Source organism: Numida meleagris, chromosome 1, assembly GCF_002078875.1.
Source record: "Numida meleagris isolate 19003 breed g44 Domestic line chromosome 1, NumMel1.0, whole genome shotgun sequence".
Classification (NCBI taxonomy): domain Eukaryota; kingdom Metazoa; phylum Chordata; class Aves; order Galliformes; family Numididae; genus Numida; species Numida meleagris.
This window is the reverse complement of record NC_034409.1, coordinates 58946700-58954913: the sequence shown is the minus strand read 5'-3', so window position 1 is coordinate 58954913 and position 8214 is coordinate 58946700. Positions and strand designations below refer to the sequence as shown.

General features: G+C 36.6%; 1 long non-coding RNA gene across 4 annotated transcripts; it reads left to right on the top strand.

Moving 5' to 3' along the window:
* On the top strand, positions 19-6218 carry LOC110392436. 4 transcript variants are annotated; one of them, XR_002434364.1, is made up of 5 exons: positions 19-185; positions 331-455; positions 4295-4349; positions 5874-5974; positions 6051-6218. It is a non-coding gene; the product is annotated as an uncharacterized LOC110392436 (long non-coding RNA). The 4 variants fall into 4 exon arrangements; XR_002434366.1 differs by having other exon boundaries at positions 19-455; positions 5877-5974; XR_002434363.1 differs by having other exon boundaries at positions 19-455.

Genomic DNA, 8214 nt, shown 5'->3' with positions numbered 1-8214 from the left:
ACAAAATGTAACAGAACATTGGCAGAAAGTTCAGCCTCTAATGTAGTATCACTGACATCCACCACTGTGGATAAACAGAATAAAATAGGAGACATTCCTTTTGGAGCAGCCCTCATACATGCATTTAATGGAACAAAGACATGCCTAGAAAATGTTTTCAGTGTCAAAAGATTCCACCTTACCCAGTTAAGTTAACTGTCTGGCCTGCCTAAGCTTCTTGAAATGGGATCCTGCTCATGTAGGATCAGAAGTTACCATTCCTAGCAAACTATAGATCAGTCCTATAAAGACTAGTGTTCGTATTTAACCAAATAATATTTGTATACTTAGGCATACAAACACCTTCTGTAGCTCCAGGACTAACTATATGAATTATACTCAGATGTAACATGGACAACTGCAATTTTTTTTTAAACTCCAGCAGGAACTCATGTTGGTTGAACATTAATATACAAGTAAGTATTAATAGTAAGTATTAATTTAGAGGACAAAGGGAAAAAACTATATCGGCATTAGCTGAGATGTACTAGGTTCTTTGTGAGAAAACACACTGGAATTCTATTATATTGAAATAAATCTACTTTGAGAACTACTGCATTACTTGAACATCCTTGAAAAAAAAATCAATTAAACTTCATCCTCTTTGGGACTCCTTGATAACTTCGTTCACTCTGTGGAAGATAATGTTAAAACCAAAATATTTTTGCTACTGTTATTTAAATCAAATAAGAGACATCCCTCATGGATGCTTAACTGGGAACTTAAAAATCTGCATTTGAATTGAGATTCAAAAATATATAAGCTAAGGCATTGAATACCTTTTTCAGACATACTGTACAAGAAAAGCATAATGCTTTCATTTGATTTATCATAAAACTAAGTAGGAGATTTAGATAAAAAGAGAAATATGATGTTTGGGAAAAATAAGTGAAAAATGATTAGAGACTTGGAGAACTGAAGAATTCAAAAGTTAACTTTAAGGCAGTAATTTAGATTTACCATGACTAGGCAGTCTGTGTAATCTTTTGCACTAAAGAGGAGCAGATGTAACCAATTTGGAAAACACTTAGTACTTATATCTCCTGGCATTGACACGCATACACTGTGATACAATGATGAACGGTCAGCTACACAGAAATGTAGCGGTCTGATATTCACCACAAACTGATGCTGTTCTGCACTAGTCCAAGCTGACATTACTGGCATTAAGCCCAATAGCACAAGAAGAGATTGACTCATTAGAAATGTTTTCTTTTGCATTTTCCTGAATTGTCATCAATTCCACTTACTTTGTGGGAGTAAATATTATTCCTTGTAATGAGAAAGTAACTATGTACTCGGATCTGCAAAGCACACCACGTTTCCCAAGTGCTTCCTAACATCACATCAATTTAACAGAAGTAAAAAATAATTGAGTAGGAAAGTCAGGTTTTACTCCTCTGTGAGAGCTTTCACCTATATGGAAAAAAAATCCTGAAAAAGTAACTGTACTTTTAATCTATGAAGGGACTGAATTTTCCCAGTTAGTGGCTTGAGCAGTCCTGCATAATAAATGACACTACAGCATCATCAGGGCTTCAGCATTTTGAGTCTTTGTAAAACATTGGTGTTTCCACAGCACAAAAAGGGTGTGCACGTGAATAGGAAAGGTTAGAGAAAAGAGGAAGTAGCTCTCACATCTGCAGTACATCTTCTTAGGGCAGTCTGTAGTTTCTTAGATTGGCAGCAGTAATTTTTCTTCCCTTCTGGTTCCCATGAACTTGTGGGAACTTCTTGCTCAAACATTTTAACTCCTTCTCTAAGATCTTCCAGATCCTTCTCTGACTGTTCTGCTCACATATACTGTATATCCTAAGCAAGAGCAGATCAGGAAGGAAGGAGGTCAGAAAGGCTTAGGAGACCTGAGAGTACTGTGAAGTTGACAATAAATGCCTGGAAAGTCAGAGCAGCTTCAGTCCTCAAAGAGATGCACATATGAATATAAAGCACTATGATACATAAGAGTGGGCATTGGAATTAAAAACTAACATTAAAACAATTGAAGTAAAATAAAAGTACATTATTTCCCCTTGTGAAGATTTTGTTTCTTGAGCTAAAACATTTATTTATCAAACCAACTAGTGTACCTGAGGGTAGGTACAAGAACCCCAAAATGTTTTTCTTCTTTTTGTGCTCCAACCCATTCCTCTGACACTAACACTAAGCTGTTTTTTCACGTCCCAGGAGGGAACAGTGACAGTAGTCCTACATTTGAAATGGAGTGAGTGGCAGATTTTTATCTGTGCCAGATGCAACTGGCAGGTACACTGTAAATCTGATCTGTGCTGGTTTTTAACATGAGAAGATTTTGGCAAACTCTTACTAATGCTTGGAAATTAGAATGCACCTTCAAAGTTGAGTGGGAAGATTTACAGAGACAAGCAAATGTGCAAGATTTGTTTTGAAGCATGTGAAAGTTGTACAGACATTTTTGTACTAGGCATTTATATTACACAGACGTTATCATATTCCTGCTAAGCATAGAAATTATAAAAATATATATATATATGTTAGAAACTTCTAGTCACCATTTGTATTAAAGAATTGCTGTGATAATCCTCTCTCATCTCGCTGTTTGGAAATAGTTTAATTATAACTAAGTCAGAGGCACAGAGGTTCAGCAATCCATCTCAGGAAATTTCATGTCTGTTTTCATGAATATTTGTATAGCAGACAGTGTTCAAAGCACCTCAGTAATGCTATTTATCTTTGCCTTATAGTCAAGAAAGAATTGCTATTATATACTGCTTATCCTTCACCAAATCCCATTTAAGTACTATACTACATACTGCAGGCTAATACGCCTTAAGTAATGCCCCTTTAATTCAAATGTATTTTGTTATTTGGTTAAATATTACAAGATTTTAACTATAGCCTGACTGCCTTATTTAATACCTCTCAGCTCCTCAGGAACAGGATCTAACTGCATCTTTTTGTTGCAGAAAATTGTACCAGACTTGCTTCCAGACTCTTTCTACAGGGGAAGAAATCACTGTGCTATTGCCCAGCTATAATCTGAAAACAAGCAGTTTTTTCCTCTGAGAATCTTGCTAGATAAAAAACTGCACAAGCTTACCAAAAATTATGATGACCCTAGATTTGAAACAGCCTGCCTTAACTTCTAGACTACCTCTGCAGCTAATGAAAGGACCCTCTTCTGCGTGTGTTGGATTTTGAATGTGTTGAAAACTTGAAAACTCCAGCTCTCTCCATTAGCTACAGAGGAAACAGGAGATGTTTGATGTCTTAATTTAAGCAGCTGAACTTAGGTGCCTGAAGAGAAACAGTTGTGAACCTCCCCTTAAATATGCTGTGTCTACACACAAGCCATGTATTATTAGATGATAGTGAGTAGAGTCACGAGAAATAAAGCATTCTAGAAGCAGAAAAGAAGACTTATGTAATCAGTGAGTCAGAGTTAAAAAGACTATCTGCTAGACTCTAAGTAGAAGGAAAACATCAGAGTAAATCTTTTGTACCTCTGCCTGTGAGAGAATTCATTGCTCTGAGGTTGAGTAAGCGGCCTTGGATCTTGCTAGTACTGCCTGTGCCCTACAGCTAACCTGGAGTGCAGTACTAAGAGCCATGTACCCACAGAAATATGTAACTCAGTGTAGGCTGCATGATCCACTTTCCTTTTGCAGTCTAGCTAGAGCTCCCTGCTGCTGCTGTACTTCTGTTCTTCTTGGTATACAGTGTTAGACCTAGGAATGTCTGTGAGAACTGTTTTGCCTTTACCTGCTGCTCTGACAATTCTATGACTATAGCTAATCACTGCCCTAGTTCCTGATTGGAAAATCTTGAAAAAGAAGAATTTTGTAGCGCTTGGTCTCAAAGACCAAGCGACTAAAACAAAATCAGTCTGGTTAACTCAAATGTTTTACAACTTAGTCTCTTTTTGCCATTCCTATACGAAAGTTATTAACAATAATAAAAAGTAAGAGAAGTTCAGCTCTTCCCATGATTGTAGGAAAAGTATACTAAATAAGAGCAACAGCAGCAGCTTCTCTAGGCCATGTTTGAAGAAAACAAGTTGTTTCCCTTTACTCACTGTAAAAATGATTTCTTCCCACATGTTCATGCTTTGGATTTGCTATGCTTTGTGTACATATTTCAACTTGTGTTATATGTATGATAATTTAATATTCTCTAGCTAAGCGAAGGTAAAAATCCATTTGATATTAAATTAATAAATATATGCTACTTGAAGAGGAACAATTTCACACATTTTGCAAGCATTATCATATCTTCACAGATTGTATTGCAGCAAAGAAGTAGAAAAGGAAGGTCAAAGATGGGAAACTTCTAAGGTGGGTCATTTTGCATAGGAATCAATTATAATGATGGTTAAGATCTGAAGACATCCCTATTTGTTAGCAAGGAGGCATGGGCTATCCAGGGCTACTTTTTCCTTAAAGACAACGATACATTGGACAACTGAGTTTACTCATCTCAGAAATATATCCACATACTAAGTAACTAAGAAACAGAATATTTCAGAATGAAAACCCAGTCTGTGTAGATGTGAAATCAGTTTCTATAAGGAAAACGTGAGTTGGTTCAACAGATGGAAATATTCTAGTACTGCTTTAGCATAGCAAAACTAACTTTCTCAGAAAGCAACTTCAAATGCAGAATCCTAAGTTTAGTTTATAAATGAGAATCTTTCAATCCGCTGAAGTGCATCTCATTGGCAAGATTTCTTAAGGTATTCAGTATTAACTAGATAGTTCAATGGACATCATTGTACTATGGATGCTGATTTCAATACAGAACTTTAAGTCACCGAATAAGTTTGAAAAATATATGCTTTATGTTGGAGGACAGTCTCTGCAAAAGAGGGTGCTCAGAGTATGATATGTTTCTAACATTGGTTCAACTAGAGGACTAAAATAAATTGTCAAATCTTCAAGTCTACTTTTGAAATTTCAGTTTAGGTCCTTTGATTATAACTCAAAAGAAAACTATTTCCAGTATTTGCTCGTTCCCATGCTCTTCCATATATGTAGGTGCATATGTATGTATTGTACGTTATAGAGCATTATTTCAAAGGAAGCAGAAAGAAAGGTGATAAAGTGCTGGATTCTTCTGAATCTTACATCCAGAGAAAATATTTTTTTGTCTCTGGCCCACTGTAGATGGGGGACAGAAAGGATTTTCCTCCTCAGGTCACTGTGATAAAATTAATGATAAAGCACAGGGAAGAATTATGTTAATAAAACATGTAGGTATTAGATAGCAAGCTAGGAGTTTGAAAACTTGAATCTTTTTCAGTCCATAAATTTGGAGGTGTGTTTCTGTTACAATGGCTTACAGCTATGGGCCTATTCACTCCGCTGACCCTTCTGACCAACTCTCTCAACTAATGGTTTGGAAATGAAGTTCAGGCACTGTGTCTGACTAATTCTCTGCTGCAGCTATGGTCTGTTCAAATAACCACATACATATGAAGAAACATGTAATGATTTTATACTAAAACCCAGAGGATGAAAAGTTGCTTTGGAAGGCTGAGAGTGATTTCTTAGAGGTTCTTCCTGCAGTAAACATCATTCACGTTTAGTAATGACAGTTGGACTAGAAGATCTTAAAGGTCTTTTCCCACTGTAATGATTCTATGCTTTTATGATTATGAACTGTGGAGGCTGGGAGTGAGACTCATAAACTGGACCCAAGAAACTTTCAATGTTTTTGAATGGCTCACTTTTGTCCCAGTCCTCATTAACATTTTCAAGTCAGAGTGATGAAATCTATAAGCTCTCTGAGTATGTGCTGTTTAGTAAAATTTGTCAGTTTGAACCCAGCATTCTCACCTAAACCATTTTTTACTCTTCCAGCAGCACTTTAATAAACAAATAAAGGTACAGAATCATTGAAGTCACTGATGTGGTTTGCAAGTTGTCTCATTCTGTGCTGTGAATCAATCAAGCTGCACAAGGTAAGTGGCTGAGGGTTGTGCCAGTGCTTAGATGGGAACCTCCAACAAATACCTCTTTACCAATTTTATCTTTCAGGGGTCAGTGAATCAGTACACCACTCTACTTTGTGGGACCTCAGGGATTCAAGGAATGTCGATCCATGGTCCTATTCCACTGAGGCCACAGCATCCACAGTGTTGTCATAAGAACTGCTTCAGAAAAATTCTTAAAGATACAAGTTCACAAATAAATTTTCAACTTTCATCCTCAAAGTTCTACTTCTCCTAGATTTCAAAGCAAGTCACTGTCTAAATTCAGCTTTTTTTTTCCTTTGAACTTGTCTTCTTTCTCTCACTCTTTATTTCACATCATATAATCTATAATCAAGTAGCCCTTGAAGTCTTCCATATTCTTTTAGATCTATGCATTTCCCGCATCTTGGGATACAACCCCCCATGTCTGTTTTTTTAAATAAAACAAATGAAAAGCTGGCTTTCTGAAAGGAATATGGCAGACCTGGCCAAACATCCTGGGAAAGAAGATAAAGGCTTGATGGAAGAGTGCAGAAAGGTACTGCAGTGCAATCTAGAAAGGGATAAAATATGTACAAGGACTAGCTGCAAAGGAGCAGATGACCCATTTCCAATTCCCTTTCTACTGCACAGAAAGTGAAATGATTGGTCACATGGATATTCTCAACATCATCAGCCTGTCTGTTCTGCTTATAACTTGTTATGTAAGTAAGGACATTTCCAGAGAGGCTCTGAAACTGTGCATCTATCCAGTTCAGATGTTGACTCACCTTGTGATACTTCTGCGTTGAACTACATTTTTAAAGGACATTCTTGTCTAGTATAGAGTTTTTGTGTGTGTCTTATTGGTGATTGACTGCCTGAAAAATTCTTGTTATTTCCCTGTCCAAAGACTGTTTAGGGTTGTTGACTGTGCTTTATTAACCTACAGCCTTGTTCTCTGCATTTTGGAAGTGTAGGAAATAATCTCTGTTATTTTTTTCTGAAACATTTTGTTATGAGAGTTTCTCTACATCTATAGTCTTTGGTATTTTAATTTAAAATCTGTTCTCCTCAAGGGAAGTAGCCTCTGTATAGTTTTGCTTTCTACTGTTTGCTCATGTATCTTTCACTTCCTCAAGTCTTTGAAGCCACTGGATTCCAGTTACAATTGAGATATCTCAAATATATTAAATTCTTAGTAGATGTGTGAGTACAGATAGCAGGCTGAGGGGAGAGATATTAGCAGTAACAATACTACTGGTAGAAAAGCAAGAACGCTGCCCCCTATCTGTTCTGAGAGAAAGCACCAGCTGAGCAGTCAATGTGCACCCTTTGACTTGCCAAGCCTTAAACACAGAGTTCCCAGGTAGGAACAGATTAGCATAGACTATTGAAAGACTATTCCAATTGCTTTGGAATGCTGGAGTACAGTAAATAGTGTGGTTTGTGGAAGATAAGACGTAAATTCAGAGCTTTATCAGTCTCACTGTTCACAAAATGTTGCCTATCCACATTTACTATTTGAATGCACTTCGGCTGGTGTTTAGGAGAGCTTAGCACTATTCATGTACAGATATCTAGAGAAGGAGGTATTTTTAGCTCCATTTAAATGAAAGAAAACAGGGATATAGCAAGGTCAGAAGCCTACAGGAATGCTGATTTGTGATTTATCTACAGCACCACTCTTGCAATTGTAAATTTGAGGACCTCTCCACTCTGAGCCACTATCATGGGTAAAAGTAAAGCAATCAATTAGAAGACTCGCACTATGAAAGAGTGTGAAGAAAAATAGAAATACTCTTTTCCTCACCAGAGTTAGAGAGGAACATTGGAAATCTAATAGCAAAAGACCAATCTCACTGTGCATGGCCCTTCTGATATTCAAGAGCAATAGAGGCTTTATCACACAAATGTGGTTTAAGTGTAAACATGTACTCTTAACATTTATATTTGTCAAGTTTTGGTACATCATTTTCACTATGTGTTGATTTTTGCTTTTATATTCCTACATCTTGATATGCATGCCTCATACTGGCAGACAAATTAAATACTTGTTCTAGTCAAGTACAAACAAGAACTTCCCTTCTGAATGTGAAAGTTGTAAAGAAACATAACATGTAGTATATTGTTAAAAATACATATTTTAGATAAACATAGTAAAAACATTGAGGCACTACATTCGTCATCACAAACTTGCCATCTGTGGATGATTAGTGAGAGAACTATATATAGATGTGGGCCTGCTG